The following is a 21,818-nucleotide window of genomic DNA, read 5'->3' on the forward strand; positions in this document are numbered from 1 at the left end:
TTGTTTTCTCCTCCAGACTGTTCATCCAGTCTATCTTATCTAGATAGATCTGTAGAGATAATAATATGCATCAAAAACCAAGTCATAGCAAGATAGGCGATCAGTGAGAACACAGCGATGGCAACAAAAAAGGAAACCCATTATTCATAGAAGAATAAGTTAATTAAAAGAAAAAAATTTTAAGCAGAAAGAAAAACCTGTAAATAGATCAAGGTCTGATTTTTTATCTCTAGGCATGTCCTTCAGTCAGGACTGATGGGGTACCATGCTCTGGCCCCCGAGTCTGTCCTTTGTACTACCTCGGGGGCTCTCTGCTCTGCTCCCACGGTTGCTCTGCCACATGCTTTTTGTGAACCCTTGATAATTTATAGATTTTTATTATGTCTTACACTGACCAATGTCTCCCTTCACCCACTTTTCTGTTGTCTGTTCCCCAGGGAGGGAGTTAAATGTAGGTCCTTGTGATTGGTTCCCCCTTTCTTCCCTACCTTCCCCTTCCCCTCCTGGTATGGTTAATCTCAATATTGGTCTGGAGGGGTTTATCTATCCTGGATTCCCTGTGTTGCCAGCTCTGGTCTGTACCCATGTACATGCTCTAGTTTAGCCAGATTTGTAAGGTAGGATTGTGGTCATGATAGCGTTGGGGAGGAAGCATTAAAGAACTAGAGGAAAGTTGTATGTTTCATTGGTGTTATACTGCCCCCTGACTGGCTCATTTCCTCCCCATGTCCCTTCTGTAAGGGGATGTCCAGTTGCCTACAGATGAGCTTTGGGTAACCACTCCACACTCCCCCTCATTCACAATGATATGACTTTTTTGTTCTGGATCCTTGATGCCTGATACCTGATCCTATCGACACATCGTGATCACACAGGCTGGTGTGCTTCTTCCATGTGGGCTTTGTTGCTTCTCAACTAGATGGATGTTTGTTATCTTCAAGCCCTTAAGACCCCAGACAATATATATTTTGATAGCCAGGCTCTATCAGCTTTCTTCACCACATTTGCTTATGCATCTGGTTTGTCTTCAGTGATTGTGTCAGGAAGGTGAGGATCATGGAATGCCAGTCTAATAGAACAAAGTGTTCTTGCATTGAGGGAGTACTTGAGTAGAAGCCCAATGTCTGTCTTCTACCTTAATACTAAACCTATGAATATATGTACATAGATCTATTTCCCCATAGTCATATATAAATATATTTACAGATGGTACATGTTTGTATTTAGATCTCTATAAATGCCCTTTGCCTCCTAGTTCTTTGCTCTATTTCCTTTTACTTTCCCTTGTCCCACTCTCATGTTCAGCCTTCATTTGAGTTTCAGTGATTCCTCTCAGCTACATTGCCTTTGATCAAGCCCTACCAGGCCTCCTACACCCTCCTCACCATCGATTTTAGATCACTTATTGTTCCCTTGTTCCTGGATTTATTAACACCCACTTCCTTCCCTCCCCCTCCCCTGTGTCCCCGGCAGAACCATTGGCCCCATTGTTTTCTCCTCCAGATTGTTTATCCTGCCTATCTTATCTAGATAGACATGCAGAGACAATAATTTGCATAAGAACAAGACAGCAAAACAAAGCAACAAAAGAAAACAAAACAACAACAAAAAACAAGGACAAAAAAGAAATGCCTATAAATAGTTCAAGATCTACTTTTTATACCTCTTCTTATGATAAAAGGGTAAACCCAATACCTGTTACTCTATCACGGCTAGAACAGAAAATTGATATCTTCTAAACTTTGGGGATCTGCTCAAGGTTGTAGTCATCTCTATTCTCCTGGTAAAACTCAGGTTCCCGTACTTTACATTGTGCGTAACGCATCATACTTCTACTTAGGTACATCTATACTTTCTGTTCCAGGTTATGAACTCCTTTGGTGAGGGGATGTGAATTAGCCTAGTGTATGACACAATAGGCCTTCAATAACAGTACTATGATGATTCTGAAAATAAATTGGACAAATGCTTTCCACTTAAACTATGGCATGTCTGTTTATATGATTAACACAATATACTAATTATGTAAACTCTTTGAACCACCTGAGAAAAATGAAGGTTGGGAATCAAGCACTGATAGAAATTTTGGGACACCCGGGTTTACACAAGGAGACATAAGTGTCACTTCTGATCTAAGGAGATAATACTCCAGGTGGTAGGAAACTCACCCTACTCTAGAAATGAATTAGGGAAACTTTGGTTTGCTTCTGGTACTGACTGGCTGAAGCACTGCCATTGAGTCAACGCTGACTCATAGTGACCCTATAAGACAGGGTAGAACTGCCCTGTGGGTTTCCTAATCTATAAATCTTTAGGAGAGTAAAACTCTCCATCATTCTTCTGAGCAGCAACTGATAGTTTTGAACTTCTGACCTTGGGGTGAGCACCCAAACACATAACCACTACATCGCCAGAGCACCTTGAATGCCTGAAGGGAAAGGAAGTTTAACTTTGCTAAAATAAAGTGACCTATCTTTCAAAGTTTCTCAGAAACAAATCAACAAATTTATTAACACTGCTTATTAGAGATTTAAGAATTGATAGAATAATTTCAGATAGGTGTTCACAACTAAAAATTCTTGATACTGCCCAATTCGTAATACCTTGTCTGGAATTCCTGGGTGGCACAAACTATTCATGAGCTCAATGCTAATTGAAAGGTTGGCCTGGTGACCATTCAGAGGTACCTCAAAAGAAATAACTGGTTGTATTGGTCTGGGTACTTTGGAGAAACAAATCCACAGCAACTCATGTATAAGAGAGAGTTTTATGTAAAGAAAATGTGCATCACGAAAACATCCCAACCCAATGCTGCCCAAGCCCACAAATCCAACATTAACCCATTAACCCAACACCAGTCCACAAAGTCCTCCACCTCACAAAACAGAGGCAATGATGCCGACTGCAGGAGGAAAGCTGAGTCAGTGAACGAACAAGCATCTCAGCACTAGCAGGGGTCTCCACAGAGCTGCTCCAGCACCCAGGGCTGCATCGGGATAGGTCCATGTGGCTTCTCCTTGGGGATATCTTGTAGGAAGTCAATCTTGCAAGCTGAAGCAGGGAACTGCTAAGGCAGCTGCACCCGGTGCAACCATCACAAAACAAGAGACCCAAGAACTAGAAAGGCAAGGCTCACCACCCATTTATCCCTCCGCCTTTCAATTAGCCCCAGGCTAATTGATTATCGGCCAGGCTGGCACAATTAACTAACTCACTGGTGATCGACTTCTGAAAGCCAGCCATGAAAGATCTAGGGAAGCAAGTTCTGTTCTCACACATCCTGGGGCACCAAGATTCCAAATCGACTCAGTGGCAGCTGGTGATGGTGGTAATATCTTGGCTGACACTTAGCAGTTGCTAAGAAGATTATGGGGAAATTGAATGAAAAAACAAGTGGAGAAAGGATTAAAACATACCTTCTGGGGATGTGAGATTTACTCAAGGTGTGCAATTAATCAACAATAATCTCTTCCACTGAAGTGGTGCTTCAGATTTCACAACGTGTTTTGCATTCAGTAACTCATCTCAGTTCCTTTCCCCATCAGAACATTGCCAAATGGCTTGCCTTGAAACAAGGGGAGGCAACCTTTCCTAAACTACTCTGTCCAATTCATAGCTGGAAAAAAAAAAGCTAAGGGTCCTTTAGGAGAGCAATTTAAAAAGTGATTAAAGAGACCTAAAGAGAGGCTTACAGAATAGAAACTGTTTCAGCTAGAACAGACGGTGACAGTCAATTTTCAAGCAAATGAAAGAATATCATGCAAATGGCAGAAGTCAGCCACGAGCCAGTTCTACCAGGGATAGAAATAGAGAAAGCTAGAATTAAATAGAGAGGAGAGAGAGAGATTTGGTTACAATGATGGAAAAACCAGGAGAAAGTACAGCTTGGAACAGATCAGAACAACCAGACATATAGCTGTCTCAAGAGGCCTGTGTTTATACGACACTCATTCAAGGTGGTTTCAGTAAGGGTTTTTTTTCCCAAGTCAGATTCGTTTCTCAGGTTTGACGTGGTCTAATGTAATGAAAGGCACTGTCAGAGCTGGACACATCCAAGAGAGAAATTGCCCCCCAATGAAGTTGGATTTTTCTTTTTGAGATACCATATCCTAACCACCATTTAAGAGAGGCTTGTATTCTGAATTCTATCTAATCATTAATAAAATTTTTATTTAGATTTCAGTGAATTTCCATCAAAGAATCCATGATCACCAGCCTTGTTATTCAATAGCTGTCTATGTTTTTGTTATGCTCTAAGAATAATAGTTATCTACGTTTGTCAAAATATACTTGGCTGAAAAATATTTCTAAAATAGATGCTAAGATACAGACTTGACTGAGGCAATGCTAACAAAAGTCTATGATCTGCTCTTGCAAAGAGAAACTCAAATTTCAATCAGTTAAATCATTTAAACATTAAAAAAGGATCCTTTTGGCACTAGAAGGATTAAAAGTTGATTTCACTAATTCTTATGAAACCCAAAAATTTTGACCAATGTAAAAAGATGAAAGTGGCTTAAAGTTTAAAAAAACAAAAACAAAAACTGGGTAAAATAGAATCAAGTAAGTTAAAATGTATAGAGTATTTTGAAAATTAAGTATATTACATAAAATTAACTAAGGGACGGATAGTCAGAAGCCCTTTCTAGCATTCAAGGCTGCCTGGAATGTTCCTAAGAACAGTAGGGACGCTGGCTACCATACATTTGTAAGTTTCAGGATGATAGTTTACATTAGTTCAAAACCACCAGCATCTCTGTGAGCGAAAAATGGGACTTTATACTCTTGTAAACAGTTACAAGCTTGGAAACCCACAGCGGAAGTTCTCCCCTGTCTTATAGCACCCCTATGGAGTCAACCTCAACTCTATGGCAGGGAGAGAGCTTTGAGTGAGTGCTGCAGTGGTTTGCATGCTGCTAGGGTGCTGGAAGCCATACCATCAGTCTCCCGTGGTGGTCTGGTTGCACTGGAGCTCCCACATGAAGATCGACTTAGGAAGGACAACCTTAGACTCTTCTGAAAATGAGTCAATGAAAACCTTCTGGATCACAAGAAAATATTTTTCAGCTCCATTTTGGGGGGCACATCATCAAGAGGTATGAATTGCTAGAAGAGGGCATCATGTTGGTAAAGTAAAGGGAGACCTTCCAGTGAAGAACTGGCACAGAAGCCACAACAGCGAATTAAAACATGCTGGCATCTGTGAAAATGATGAAGACTGGTCAATGTGTCATCCTGTTCTACAGAAGGTTACCAGGAGTTAGGGTTGTCTCATCACGGCTAACCGAAATAATAGCAATGCCAGAGATTTACATAGTAAAAATGCATTTAGGAACCAGAGAACATTCCAACTTGGCTGAATGTGCTGGTGCATATGGTTTGGGAGATTTAGAAGTGGGGTAGTGGGCTACACACTGGGATTCTAACCACAAGAGCACCAGGCTCTCCGTGGGAGAAAGATTAAGCTGTCTACTCCCATAAAGGAATAAAGTCTCAGAAACCCCAAAAGGCAGTTGTACCTTGTCCTACAGGGTTAAGTTGACATCTACTCAATGTCAATGAGAGAAATAAGTTGGAAGTTAGTATTAGCGATCCTGGATTACCCATCAAAGACATTATAAGACAAGCTGCCTTCGTTGAGTGAGTAGCGTAGTTAAGCAAGGCTGCATGAAATGTTTCAGAACAAGTACCGACATCCATGAATTGATGGTGAAAGGCTAGTATAGTTTGCTGAGAAGATTCTGAACTTCTGTCTTTGCACAGTGGAAAGAATGCTGTGATAATTTAGTGATATACACGTATGCTATGGCTACTGAGAGGATTGAGAAAATTTTCTACGTGTTTCCTGGGTCCTTCTAGTGCCAAGATTCTAAGTCTCTGTACCCTGAAGAATATGTATTTTTCCTGAAGCTATCATTTGTTTCTCTATTCTTGAGATTAGTTAATATCTTTATTTTGTTGAGAGTATAACAGCTATGCAATTAGTTTGGTCTTGAAGATCTTAACTCAGTGAAATGCTGTTCAGTAAGAAAGATGTAGCGAAAGAAAAAGCAATTTCGAAAAGACTAATCTGCGTTGCAAGAGTTGTCTGAAAAGCACCTGTGATTCCCTTTCCTCTGAGCTTAGTATGCAGCTCGCATTTTCTTCAGGAAGGAGCCCAGGTAGAGAAAAGAGAATTCTGTTGCCTGGTGGCCACCCAATTTCTCCTCTGAGCCATTGAAAGAGACCTAGTCCAACACACCCGCGTCAGGGTTCATCTTTTTGTAATCAAATCCAACCCATACCCATTGCCACGGAGTCCATTCTGATCCACAGAGACCCTCCCTCCAGAACTTTCTAGAAGTGCTCCTCTGGATTTCCAAAGGTATAAATCTTTATGGAGTTAGACTGCCACATCTTTCCTTATCTACATGTATACAAAGTAAATTTTATTTCTCTTTATTCATTTCACTGAATTGAAACACATCTTAAAAACACGTTTCACTCTCCTTATAAAGCCCACGAATGATTTCTCGTGAGCACCAACAATGACAGGCTTTCAGTGGTGAGACTGCTCCGAACCTAGTAGCTCACGTAACCTGTGTTTCCCAAGCCACTCCAGCTGGATGTCAAAACCAGAACACACGATAAGGGAAACAAAATCCTGTTTCGATGGCTCCATTGCCCACCTGTGTAGTAGACTTTAGCCCCACCCCACCTTTCCGCTTAGCTCCAAAATAATTACATGGAGTGTCCGGATGTCTTCCTTTCCTGGTTCCCTATGTCATCTTGCTGCTTCTTTCACTGCCCACCCCAAAGCCACGCTCAGCCTGTTGCTGGCTCTTCTGGTCCTTGGTCTGACCACCTTCTCCCCTTCTGAACTGGGAAAGAGTCTCTCCACTAGCCCTAGGTGCAACCAAATGACTACATGAGTGAGCTTCCATGAAAGAATTGCTTGATGCTTTCTTGACAATGTCTGCCTCTCCTCCACCCAGTGCTGACACAAGTACCTAAGATGAGCAGGGAGGCAAGGCAGGTCTGGAGTTCAAACCCCCCCAAAACCCTTGCTGTCATTTCAGACTGGACCTTTTCCCAGAACTACATTTGTACTTTCCAATTCTCTCGTCCCTTCCTTTAAATTCTTTCCTAAAGAAGAAGGAAGGGACACAAAACAATGTATCAAAATATCCGCAGGAAGGAAAATATTCACGTGGTAACTTTATAAACCTACTGTTTTGAATCTCCCATTCTGTGTATGAGAAAACTTAAGATGAAAGGATGCTAGGCGACCCTCTGGGAAACCCATGGTTAACACACGGCAAAGCTAAGTCCAGGCTCGCATCTGAATGTCTAGGCACGGTACTGCTCAAGCTTCTTTATACTTTTTTTAAATGTGGGTAATTAGATCAGGATATATTAGGAGATTTGCGGTCTCTTCAAGATCGATGAGCTCTACTGGCCTTTATCATCAGGAAATTTAGCACCATGTTAAAATATATACATAATACCCCATTGCCTTCTCCGAAATAAAAAAGATAAGTAAAAAATAATCCGACTCAAACAAGAACAAGAAATAATAATTTGCTGGATTGGATCAATGGTCCATTCAACTCAACAGCATCTCTAACATGTTTGTAATGCGATTTGCTCATGATTATAATCTTAACAGGGAACAGTATTTCCAAGCCTTTAAGGGTCTCTTAATCTTGGCTCTTTTAATCATGCACATATCAAGATATTTTTAATCTTATAATATTGCTCGTGGTTTACTATCCACCAAAGGAAATAGTGTTTCCTTTTTGTTGTCCTCAGCATGACTCCCTTGAACTATTAAGGGAGTCTGCTGCTTCTTAGATCCCAAGGCTGGGCCACAGCTCTGCTGGGCCACAGCATTCTCTTTGCAGGCTTGGTCTTGCACAGACATCCTTTTGCGAAAACTTACTGAAGGAAAATGATGCTTCCAAGAGGACTAGACAGTCTCTATTCCCAGATCAACTGGGAAGAGGCGTCACTGAAAGGTGCAGGGACAAAGGAAAAGTGAGGAGATTGGTAGGCTGTAGCCAGGTAAGAAAGATTCCTAGTGGCATTGTGGGTTACAAGGCGGGCCGCTCACCACAAGGTCAGCAGTTCAAACCCACCAGTCACTTCCCAGGAGAAACATGAGGCTTCCTGCTCCCATAAAGATATACAGCCACAGAAACAGTGCTACTCTGTCCTTAGAGTCATTGTAGGTCAGAATTGACTGCATGCAGTGGGTTGGTTTTGTCTGTTTGTTTTGTTTTTTAAGGGGAGGTCAGGCAAGAAGATCTATGATTCACATTGATTTTATCAAAAGCTAGATTTCACAGCAAGGACATTAGTCTAAAATGTTAAAGAAAACCCTTCATATGCTTATTCACTTTTGGCTGTTGCAAAAGGCAAAAGTCTCTAGTAATCCAGTCAAAGAAGCAATCTTTAGAGAAACTTTTGTAGAGAAATACAAATAGAAAACAGTGTTTGGTCTGTAGATTGTTAAGTTATCAGTCATGGACAGGCGGTTGATTTTCCAGAACAAGACTTAGTTCTATTAAAGTACACCAGAAAAGTATTCAAGTATTTTATTTTTAATATGAATTCATTCCCAGAAGAAGGTGAAAATTATATTATTTAGAAAAACTCTGTCTCACGCCGTGTTTGAGGTAACTTCTCTGGCATCACTGTCAGAGTGCTCAAGAGTGATAACCAGAGAATTCACTTGACAGAGAGAGGAGCTGGAAACAGAAAAAGGAGACCAGAGAAAGCATGAAGACGGTTTCCATCTTAAAACCGTAAGGGCAAGGGAGCCACAGGTAATGAGCTGCTTCCTTTTTTTTTTCAAATCATTTTGTTAGGGCCTCATACAACACTTATCACAATCCATACACACATCAATTGTGTAAAGCGCATTTGCACATTCATTGCCCTCATCATTCTCTAAACATTTGCTCTCCACTTAAGGCCCTGGCATCAGCTCCTCATTTTTCCCCTCCCTCCCTGCTCCCCCCCTCCCTCATGAGCCCTTGATAATTTATAAATTATTATTTTGTCCTATCTTGTCCTGTCCCACGTCTCCCTTCACCCACTTTTCTGTTGTCCGTCCCCCAGGGAGGAGGTCCCATATAGATCCTTGTAATCGGTTCCCCCTTTCCAACCAATCCTCCTTCTACCCTCCCAGTATCACCGCTCACACCACTGGTCCTGAAGGGATCATCCGCCCTGTGTTTCTGGTTCCTATCTATACCAGTGCACATCCTCTGGTCTAATGAGCTACTTCTTTGAACACAAAACAGAGAGAGGATTTCTTGATTGTTGCTACTCTAAGTTCAACCTTGGTGAAATAATGTGAGAAAGCATTTAGTAAGAAGATAGCACACAGTAGGTACTTAAATGACAACAATTATCCTTTAGAATAAGCAGAATAGTGAAGGCCACTCATCCTAAGACATCAACACTATGAAGTCCATGTTTGCAACTGCTTCCACCAGGACTTCGGCTGCTTCTCATTCCATACTGCCTGCCAGATTCCTGAAAAACTGAAAGAATCTTCATTTGTCACTTCTCACAAGAGCTGACTGGGAGCTTGTGAGGGCTGATAGCCAATAACAGAACCAAGGACACTCTAGGAATAGGAGACTTGCAGGGGAAAGATGGAGCTAGATGGGGAATGAGCTAGCAAGCCAACTAATAAGGAGTGGCTCTGAAGGGAAAGGAAAGCAAGGTCAAGGTCAAGTCAAGTCAAGGTTAAATCATTAAGAGGAGAGAGCCAACAATTATTTCCAATGCCAATGGCCAAATAATATGATGCCTGAGAATTAACATTTGGCTTTAGTGACACGGAAGTCAGACCACACTAAATGAAGACTAACAGACTCTCTGAACCTGTTCATCCCTTGGGTATTGCTTCTTAATGCAGTTGAATTACTAATTAGTGACAATTTGGATATTTACTGAGTATCTCTTATGTGAGTCACACAGCATGCTAAGTAGAGGAGTTTCAAAGGCGAATAGGACATGACTTCTAGCTTCAGATGCTACCTGATTACACTGCAGAGTGCTGCAGAAGCCACACGGGAATCTCCGTAGCATGAGGAAGAAGGCATGTTGTGCCGACTCAGATTAGCCCGGGCTTGAATTCTAGCTCCATTTCTTACTGATCAAGTAACAACAGACACACTGACCTTGCTGATACTGTTTTCTCACCTAAAAAATAGCACTGCCTCAGAGCATTTCTGGAAATGATTTTAAAATATTCTGTTTATGGGAGGGAGGGGAGGAAATGAGGAGCTGATGCCAGGGGCTTACGTGGAGAGCAAATGTTTTGAGAATGATGTGTATATAAGGCACCCAGGAATATACATGATACAGAGGATGTATTCAAAAATGTGATCATTACTATTACAGAGGATGAGCAATGCTCTAAGAAAATGGATGCCCAAGAAAGAGATCATCTCCACATTGAAGCAGCACAGCAGCCTGTGTGATCATGAGGTGTCGAAGGATCAGGTATCAGGTAGCAAAAGATCCAAAACAAACAACTATGTTGATGTGAACGAGGAGGTTTGGAGTGGAGGAGACCCAAAGCCCACCTGTAGACAACTGGATATCCCCCCCACAGAAGGGTTTTAATTGTTTTTTTAAATCATTTTATTGGGGGCTCTTACAATTCTTATCACAATCCATACATACATCCATTGTCAAGCACATTTGTACATTTGTTGCCATCATCGATGGGATGATTCAACAAAGGTGTAGTATAGCACTGATAAATCATACATCATTCCTGTAGTTCCTGAATGATTCCTCCCTCTCCCCCCTCACCCCACCCTCTACTATCATGACTCAGTTCTACCTTCCAAATCTGGCTAGACCAGAGAACACACATTGGTACCACTAAGAGCTCTCAACACATGGAATTCAAGACAGATAAACCCCTCAGGAACAGTAGCGGAAGTAGTGATATCATGAGAGTAGGGGGTTGGTCGGAAAGGGGGAAGGGGGAGAAAGGGGAAACCCATCACAAGGTTGGATATATAGCCCATTTCCAAAGGGGATGAATAATAGAAATGTGCGTGACGGGGGACAACGGACAGTGTAAGATACGAAATAATAATACATAATTGATCAAGGTTTCACAAGGGTAGGAAGGCTAGGGAGGGAGGGGGGAAAAGAGGAGCTTATACTAAGGGCTCAATTAGAAAATATTTTGGAAATAATGATGGTAACCTATTTACAAATGTGCTTGACACAATGGATGTATGGAATGTTATAAGAGTTGTAAGAGTCCCCCTATAAAAATGATTAAAAAGAAAGAAAGAGATTGTCTCTACTAGCCTTCTCACCTTGCCAGGGTAAGGTAAAACTTTGTAAAAGTTTTACAAAGAAATGGCATTTTTTTGTGCTTGCCACGATGGATATATGTATGGATTGTGATAAGAGTTGTACGAACCCCCTTTAGTACAATACAGGAAAAGGTCCCTGAGATTAAGCAGTCCTTAATGACTGTATTCACGGCCACCAAGTCTCAGAAAAGTCAAGCCATGAGCTCAACTACCCAAGAAGAAGGTTAGCCATACTCCTGACTCTCCTAAGCAATGAATTAAAAAAATTTCAGAAGAGCCTTGGATCCCTGGTGGCTCCGTGGATTAGGCATTGATTCAAATGCACCAGGTAGTCCTCAGGAGAAGAGGAGGCTGTCCCTTCCTAGAGAGATTTGAAGTCTCCGAAGCCCTCTGTTAACTGGAGTCAGAATCAACTCAATGACACTGGGTTTTCTGCTTTGGTTTGGGGAGCAGCTACTGGTTCTGCGGTGTTAGATGGTGATACGACCGTTTCTAAGGAGAGACCAATCACTAGAAATCACGTCTGGTAAAATAGAAGGTCAGCAGAGAGGAGGGATACCCTCCATGAGATGGGCAGACTGGTATCCTAGCTAGAAAAATGTCTTCAAACATCCCAGTGATCATAAAGATGGAACCGACAACCCAAACTCACTGCCATCAGTCTGTTCCGACTCATAGTGGCCCCGTAGGACAGGGGAGAGCTGCCCCTGTGAGGTTCCGAGGCTGAGCTCTTCACGGGAGTAGGAAGTCCAGTCTTTCTCCCAAGGAGCAGCTGGTGTTTTTGAGCTGCAGACCTTGCAATTGGCAGCCCAACATGTGAGGACTAGGCCAGCAGGTTGCCTAAAGATGGCACGGCACTAGTTCATGTTTTCTTCTATTACACGCTAGGTTTGCACGAGTTCACTGAACAGCAAGTAAAACGTTGAGGAGAGGGAAGAGGCATTCTGGATGTGCATTGAGAGGTGCCAAAAATGGGATGTTCTTGGTTTCTCTATCGTTGAGGTTAATTTTCAATAAATGATAATGCTTTTTAAATGTCTTAAAATGATCCCCATTTACTCCTTTCAAGCATTCTCATTTCCAACTCTGCTGACATGGCTATTTTGTGGGACTCTTGCTGTGTCTTCTCTTCTTAGGTTCATTCCCTACTTTACTTAAAAAAGAGTACTGATCTGGTAGATAAAGCTTGAATGCTGACAGTGCAATTGCAGGCATTCGTGGCTCACCTGTGCCAGATTGAATTGTGTCAAAAAAAGGCTTGTTGAAGTCCTACCTGTTTGGGAATAAGATCTTTGAAGGTATTATTAATTCAGTTAACATTAAGTCATCCTGGGGTAGACTGGGTCCTAATTCTGTGTGACTGGTATCTTACAAAAGAGGAGCAGCTATACAGAGATGGGAATCTAGAAGAAGGGCACCAGGCGATGCTGATGCTGCAAACCAAGGAATGCTCAAAGCTACCAGGCGCGGCACGATAGGCATGAACTGGTAATCTCTCAGCATGACTCAACGTGGTCAGTGCCCTGATCCAAGACTCTTCTTCCCCAGAAGTGTGAAACAAGAAAATTTGGTGACTTACAGCCACCCAATTTGTGGTTCTTTGCTTTGAAAGCCCTAGGAAATTAGTCTAGGGGGAAATTTTGAATAGGGAATCTTTTCAGCATAATCCAGAATATCTCAGTTGATAGACCTTCATTGACCCTTGCCTCCAGTGCTCAAATGTCCTTTTCTTGAAAGTGGATCTCTCCTACTTGCGGGGCTTTGGACTTGTCCAGCCTGTTCTCAGCAGCACGAGAAGTCACACAAACGTTCAGCAGTTACGGTGCAGCTTAGCAGCAGCAGTCTAGGAAATGGGCTTCCCGTTTCTGTCCCATAAACAGATCAACTGGAGACAGATGCCAGACTGCACTCTGTGGGATGAGGACACACTCTTCCTTGATTTCTTTTCATTTGCTATTTCCCAGGTACACAAACCTCAGTTTGGTGTTTGCACAGAAACGTACTTCCACTTCTAAATTACTTTGTTTTAGATAAAGCAAGCCATTTATCGCAGCCAAAATTGGGGAAAGAAACATGATGAGGGGAAAACAAAAAGAGCAGTAGGTTCTGTTCTTGGTTCTGCCGATAACCAGTTGAATCTTAGGAAAACCAACTCCTCACTCTCAACATTCCTACTCTTTCTGAGCAATGAAGGAGAACGAGACCAAGGGTGCTCCATGTTTTTATTCCTTACATCCTAATTATTACCAGTTCAACTAACCTGACACCTACTGTGGAAGAAACCAAAAGTTGACCTGCTCTGAGTAGAGTAATTACAAAGCGATAGGACTCCTGTTTTATAGGTATTGTTTTCTATATCTTTAAATATTTTCTGCAGTATTGTTGAGAATAAATTTTACTGCTATGGTTTACAAGTACAAGTGAAAATAATGATTGCACTGATGGTTAAAATTATAATAATAATTTCAATGGCATGGACTTTATTGCTGCCATACCCCTGAAATGCAAAGATATTTCAGTATAATAGTAGACAAATGTAGTAGTATTAGGAGGAAAGGACTAAGAGAAAGAAGAGGTCAAACTTGAATAACCCATACAAGAGATATCAAACCCCATAAATGCTGGAGTTTGAATGAGTTTCAAAAGAAGAGAAATGTGACTACTGAATATTCATCCTCTCTTCTCCAACTGTTTTGACATTGACTTTGCATTTCTCCCCAACATCCAGTTCACCCCCACACTTCTGTGCTTTTTTATCTAGATGTTGGGACTGTAAGAAATCAGGAAAAAAATTGGATTTACAAGGAAAAAAACCAACTATGAATGGAACCAAAAGAGTCAGAGGAGCCACAAAGAGACGCAATGACTCTCTTTTTGGAAGACTCTCCCAAAGAGTCTCCTTAGAGACTCTTGAAGTTGGCAAACCAAAAACCTGAACTCGCATGCGCACTCATGTCCACTCGTGGCAACTCTATAGGACAGGGTGGAGCAGTCCTATGTGAGTTTCTGAGACTGACCGTGTAGGTGAGTAGAAAGCACCCCTGAGCTCTGAAAGCCCCCTGAGCTCTCCCACTGAGTGCCTGGTGGTTTCGCACTGTCAGTCTTGAAGATCACAGCCCAACAGGAGAAAATTCTTTGGAACCAGCTCATTTCTACACATAGGTAATACATTGAAAAAGACAGAGATAGAAGTATTTTAAGAAGTTGGGGTATACATTACCCCCATGTAATGTGGAGAATAGCACCTTTGGCATTTCCTCAGTAGACTAGCTTTTATGTTTTTTAAATGAATTATTTGTTTTTCATAGATGTTTCCTTAAATTCAGCTACATATGCAACCCGTAAAATGGGCAAATGAGAAGTGCTTTGCTTGTATCCAGGCCATAGTTGTAGAATTTGTTTTAGTTATCAATTCTGAATATCATTCTCATGTTTCATAATTTACCCTTAAATACTTGGACAGAGGCTACCTAGTAGTATAATGCCCTCCTGGAGTAATTCATTACCCTAATGCAGGTGTATCAAACTGACAGCCGCATGTGGCCCCCAAGGTAATTTTTTGTAGCCCACCATGCTCTGAAATAAAATGAAAATTTTAAAAATCGTTATGAAGGAAATCGCGCTTAGGGGGGATTAGGGCAAAACCGTACACACAATTCCCTCGTTACATTTTATTTCAGAGCAGTTTGATACCCCTGCCCCAATGGGAAACATTCACTCCATGGGCGGTAGCTGGCATCTGAAAGACTGTGACTAAGAGGCCACACTCCAGAGTGGCTCCTAAAAATGTATCACTTACCTTTACCAACAGCAGAGAGTGAAACTAGTATGATGAATGGTAGCCATTTTTTCACTAGTGAAATTAGTGGCAAAAAAAATGTATTATAAAGACTCTTCTTGCTCTTATGTAAGTAAACCCAAACTCATTGCCCTTGGGTCAATTCTGGCACATAGTGACTTGGGGTATGGCCGGGGTGGATATCTAGCAACTGCCATAGTTTGTATCTTTAAGAATGTACCCCAAGCTTGATTCCAGAGAAAACAGCAAGTTTTTTTGTCTGTACCCACCTATAGAATTAGCTGAATTGAAGGGCCACCTTTTTCTCATATGTACCTCTCCTTTGAAGCATTGTCAGATGGATGACCTAAAAGCATCGATCATTTGAAGGCCGACCTGCTACTAAATATGTTTGGGAGAGCCTGGTCTGAAACTTGTTTCCACCATATTCTGGTAGAACATTGTATGCAAGAGGCATATAACTTTCACTGGAGTCTAATCATCAGAGATTACTAATATTTACCAAAAGGGGCCGACTGGTTGTGCATGAATAAATTAATTTAGGTTATTAAGAGGCCTGGTGACATCATGGGTTATGAATTGGCCTGCTAACCACGATGTCAGCAGTTCTGAACTACCAGCTGCACCAATGGAGAAAGATCAGGCTTTCTACTCCTGTAAAACATGACCACCTCAGAATCCCACAGGGCACTCGTACCGTCTACAGGGTTGCTGAGTTGGAACTGACTCAAGTGCAGTGAGTTTTCTTAGTTTTTTGTAACTTCAGTAATAATGAAAATTGAGCATCACAGCCTTAAAGATTATCCAGCTATGCAATTTATTTAACAATTGTGCTAAAGTCTACACAGTATTTGTCTCCGGTACCTGGAATCAGCTATGTAGCCATGAAAGGGCTCACTGTCTTCAAACTTCATTTAGGTGTTGATCTTTTCCATCAATATTGGTTAAAGAAACAAACACGTTTCTTCCAAAGCCAGAAATGCCTGTTTTCAAAGGTACTATTAAAGAGTGGTGAGATAATTGATGTTAGCAATCACTGGCACTCAGCAACAATGAGGGCCCAGGAGAGTGAAGTGGATTTGGCCTCTCACCTCCCTGGCCAAGGAGGCTTCCCCCTGAATCATGCCACCTGAAAGGAGGTATTATGTGTTGAATGAAGTTGCTCCACTCCTTCCTCCTTAAATGTCTGGATTGAAAGCCTTTTACAAGCACCTCCTGCTGCTTCTTCAATGAAGGGTCCTTTCACCACTGGCAGGCATTCTGCCACTGTGGGAAAAACCAGCTGGAGACCCAGGAGTGGGATGGCAAATGCTCTTTGCGCACCTGGCACTAACAGATGCACTGCTGGTGGTGTTTCCATGGAAATATGCAGCAGTGTGGACAAGGAGTGCTGGCCTTAACCAGCACTGTTCCATAGGTCAAGCCATCTCTATGTTTTAAAGAGAAGTACCAAATTTCACCAAAACCAAGATTTTATTGAGCATCTCCTCTATGCCAAGCGCATTACTGGTACTAGTACAAAAGTGACTAGAACGGGCTTACTCCTTGCCTCCACCATACTCTCAATCTAACTGGAGTGTATTGTGAGAAGACAGGCTAACTAGCAGTAAAAAGAAGCATCTTCAGCCATGCCTCACAGTTTCTAAATGGGAAACTTAAAAGGTAAGTGAACACACACACACACACACTCCCGTGCATGCATACATGTGTTGGTGTTGCTAGGTGCCATCCAGTTGGCTCTAACTCATAGCAACCTTCTGTATATCCGAACAAAACACTCTCTAACCTTGTACCATCTCACAATTATTCCTGAGACGGAGTGCATGGTTCCTGCCATTGTGTCAATCCATTTCCTTAAGGATCTTCCTCTTTTTCCCTAGCCCTCAACTTTACTAAGCATGATATTCTTCTCCACCCACTCAGCCTCCTGATTACATGCCCAAAGTATATGAAACAAAGTTTCGGGCAAACTCACTTCCAAGGAACATTCCATCTGTACTGTTGGTTCTGGTAGTCCATGTTGCCTTCAATATTCTTCCCCGACGCCGTAATTCACAGGTATCACCTCTTCAGTGCTCCTTGTTCTTTGTCCACATGGGGCATATGAGGCAATTTAAAATATCCTGGTTTGGGTCAGGTGCACCTTAGTTCTCACAGTGTCATAAATGTATAAATAAATAAATAAATGTCTATGTTGAAGTATATATTTACTTTATTTTTACTGATAGAGATAAGTGATCAGATGACATACAAAGATCACTACCTTAGAGCTAATGATTTCCAAACCTTACTTCGCATTAGTATCACCTAAGATTTTATTGAAAGGACAGAATCCATGGCCTGACCTCAGACATTTGATAGCTTTGGGGTGTGCCCCAAGAAACTGTTAATAAGCACTCCAGGCTATTTTGATGAATCCTGTTCCATGCAGTTTCCTAGAAGGCTAATTTATTTACCTATATAATCGAGTATAAGCTAACCTGACTATAAGCTGAGGCACTTAATTGTACCACAAAACTGGGAAAACTTATTGACTCAAGTATACGCCTAGGGTGGGAAATGCATCAGCTACTGGTAAATTTCAAAATAAAAATAGATAGCAATAAAATTACATTAATTGAGGCATCCGTAGGTTAAATGGTTTTGAAGATTTATTTCAAAGAAAAACAGTAAACTAGCTCTAAGTGGAAAAGAGGGTCAATAAAAAAAATATGGTATCAACAATAACTTTAAAAGTAAAAAATCCTTAGCTCAATCAGCAACCAAGCTAAAACACAAGAGTTAAAATCCTTCAAAACTGATTCCTCCTCATCTGAATGTCCAAACAGAGCTTCAGCTTTAGCTGGTGTGACATTACCAGCACAGACATTGTCATCATCACTGAGTTCAGTCATCACCATCACTGCTGTCGTTGTCACACAACGCCTGTCTTCACTGCCATTGACAGTATTGCCAATGCCACATGTCTTGAAGGCACATTGCACCATGTCCTCTGGAATCTCTTCCCAGGCATCACAAACCCACTTTGCTATCAATTCTGTCAGGCTTCATCAGATTTCCAACTTTTGTCAGTTGGGCTTGACCAGATGACATCCATTCATGCCACATCTTTCGCACACGGTTTTTGAAAGTTTATTTAAACACACACCTAAGGGCTGCAATACAGATGTAAGCCCACCTGGAATAATGGCCAAAGTAACTTGGGAAAACTTTGCCAATTTTTTTATGTCATCAGATGTGTGGGCTCTGAACATATCCCAAAATAGCAATGATGTTTTTTCTTTAAAGTTGCTCCTGGTTGTGGGTTCCAAATTTCTTCCAGCCATTTTTTTGTTCCATCTTCACCCATCCAGCCATTAATGTATGCACACACTGTAATTTGTGGTGCGAATTTGGCCTTTTTAGGAAAGGTCTTTCTTTTTAAAATAATGACAGACTGCAGCTTTGTTCCATCAGCCAAACATGACAGAACGGCTGTGAAATGTTTTGTTTGGTTTTTTCATTTCTTGTGGTTCTGAGTAAATAGTAGTTTTTATCTCCCAAACTTGCCACAGTTCTGTTGCATGGAAGATCAAAGGTCATACGTGTTTCATCCATATTCCCAGCATATCCCAGGTCATAGTTACAGATCCTTCTTTGTTTTATGATGAATGAATGGAATGACATCACTTTCTCATCAAGATCTTTTGGCAACTTCTGTGAAATCTTTGTTCTTTGCCGCAAAGACAGGGCAAACCTATTCGTGAAGCGGGTACACCAACCTGCTGATGTGACAAAATATCCAATGCCCAGTGCTTTTAATTTGTTGTCTTTAGCCATTTGAGGGGCATGTACGCAAATTCCCATGCGTGTTATACAGTAACCATTTTGACGACACTCCATAACCCATTGATGCAATTCAGTCTCTAGAGCCACATATGAAGTTGATAAATCATGTCGAGCTTTTTTTGCCTTTGGAATCTTTTCCAAGTCAGCTTTCATTTTCTGCCACTCCCTCACTTGTTTTTCATCAACACAAAATTCCCTACTTGCAATACTGTTATTCTTCTCCCCTTGACATAACCTTAAGTTTGAAACCAGCTTTGTATGACCTGCATTTTTGCATTTTTGTTTTGGTCCAGGATTAGAAGTACTGGAATCCATTACTAACAGGATTTAAAAAAAAAAAGACTTTGATAAAGAATGCCGTACCATAGTGATAGAATTATCAAAATATACCATAAACCCTACTACAAAAATAAGCCCTATTTGTAGTTCTTAAAAGAGGTAAATTTACAGTAAAAACAGTGATGTCCAGGAAACTATATATATAAACAAGTAAAATCAATTGGCAGTGGAATGCAGCAAGACTGCTAGACTTCACCACGGAAAACAGATACCCTCCAAAAGAATGGCACTCAAAAGACACCACAAGACCCAAAACATGCTGGATCCCCAAGGGAGCTGACAGTAATTCTGGGTTTGGAGAGTTTGGTGTGATAACATTCCAGAATGTGATGACATGACTATGTTTGCATAGAGCAGCCTGTGTTAGGGCTCATACTATATACGCTGTGTTACTGCATGTGCTGCATTGCTACATACGCTGCCTTACCACATGTACCCAATGCAGCGTGTATAGTTTGAGGCCTAACACAGGTTGATGATATTCCACAGTGTGATGACATGACTGTTTGCATAGAGCAGCCTATGTTAGGGCTCATAATACACACGCTGCATTGTGTACGCACTGTGTTACTACATATGCAATGTTACCGCATATGTATGGGAAGTGCTAACACAACACATGCAGTGCAGGAGAAAAGAAGAGCGGTGATATCAGCAGTCATAGGACCACCCAGAGGCTGCAGGCACCCGCAGATGAGCGGAGAGACCGGAGAACACCCACACTGCACCGAAGGACAAGTGAGTGGGACCCTCACTCAAGTATAAGCTGAGGGGGGCTTTTTCAGCATAAAAATGTGCTAAAAAACTCAGCTTACACTCGAGTATATACAGGACTTTGGCACAAGTTCCAACAGGAGTGTTTGAGGATACTCCCTCCCATCCATTGAGTCAATGCTGACTCATAGTGAGCCCCCGTGGGTTTCCAAGATTGTAAACTGGTTATGAGAGTAGAAAACCCAATCTTTCTCTCACAGAGCAACTGTTGATATTGAACTGACAACCATGTAGAGTGCAGCCAAACGCTTAACCACTAAACCACCAGGGCTCCATTTGTCTGAGGATACTATACCCTTAAATTTAGAGTGGGCAGTGAATTATGTTTGAATATTCCAGTTTTATGGCATTTAACGTTTTTGTTTATTAGCTGTACAAACTGGCCTAAATGATCTTTCTAATCTCTGGGTTACCCCAACAACTGAAGAATTGTGCTTAGGGATTTGGGAGATCCTCTCTTGGGCAGTCAAACATTTACTTTGATTTCCTTCATCCCTATCCCCATCAGATAGCATCAGAATTCAATTAATATGGACTTTTCCTTCAACATTTATTTTAGCAATACCTGATAGGGTGACCAATGGGACCTTTTCCCAAGGCCAAGAGGCTTGCTGGGACCTGAGACTTTCAGAACTAACACCAAAAATGTTATGGGGTACCGGCACAAGTTGATCACCCCACGAAAAAGCTTCACTCTCACTAAGCAAGTTACATTACCCAAGAGAGCTTGTCTTGAGCCCAACCATTTCTGAGCTGAGCCTTCTTCAATTTCATCCCTCTTACTTCTGCCCAGATCCACAGAAATAGAAACAAGAGCAATTCTATGAACTAGCATTGTAAACTCTCAGGTCAATTTTAGCTGTTAGCTGCCCGCAAGGACTTGAAACTGCCAAGTTTCTCATGACCCTCCTGCTGTTTGGAGGGGACGAATAATTAATAAACCACTGTCCCAGTCCCTAAGTGTTGTCAGTCAGTTTAATCAGCTGCTGTCTCTTTCTGGTTCAGGATAATTAGGAGGAATGCCTTCTAAATCCTGTGGTGTCAGGGGTTGTCCCTGATCCAAATGGCAGGCCTCCTGCCAAGAACAGCTTCTGGTCCTTGCGCTCTTTGCTAAAGTAAAAATGAGAAAAATGTTTATTTACGAGAACCCTGTCCTCTAAGCTGGGTCCTATTCCTGGGACCCCTTATTGCTGGTTTGCCTTGTAGTAAAATACTACTTTCTGCTCAGTGAATTAGCAGTGAGCCAATGTACTAAGAACACTGTCAACCAGAGAAGTTCACCCAAATTGCTTTGGTGTACAGAGATTTAATCGGGGTTTCATGACATACACCTCATTTGAGTCACCGCCACATAATCCTTTATTCTGCTCTTGCTCCATGAATGCAATGAAGTTCCCCATGGTTGCAAGGAAGTGTTCTGGAATTCCAGTTCCTCTCAGTGTTATCTATAGTTTGTAATGATCCATACAGTTGAATGTCTTTGCATAGTCACTGAACCACAAGTAAACATCTTTCGGGGATTCTCGGCTTTCAGCCAAGATCCATCTCACATCACCAATGATAGTCGGCACTCCATGTCCTCTTCTGAATCCAGCTGAAACTGCTGGCAGTTCCCTATCAATGAATTACCTTCAGCAAAATTTTACTTGCATATGATGCTAAAGATTTTGTTTAATAATTTGCACATTCTATCGGGTCACCTTTCTTTGGACTCAACATCAACATGGGTTTCTTCCAGTCAG

The 21,818-nt window shown here is 41.6% G+C and overlaps 1 pseudogene; it reads right to left on the bottom strand.

The window, feature by feature from the left end:
* The window catches only part of LOC101663696, a 60,157-nt pseudogene extending 42,035 nt beyond the window's left edge, over positions 1-18,122 (bottom strand).
* Positions 18,123-21,818: the final 3,696 nt, after the last annotated feature.

The sequence above is a fragment of the Echinops telfairi genome, unplaced genomic scaffold (genome assembly GCF_000313985.2).
Source record: "Echinops telfairi isolate 266 unplaced genomic scaffold, ASM31398v2 ScPeMD7_70;HRSCAF=299, whole genome shotgun sequence".
In the NCBI taxonomy this organism is placed as follows: Eukaryota; Metazoa; Chordata; class Mammalia; order Afrosoricida; family Tenrecidae; genus Echinops; species Echinops telfairi.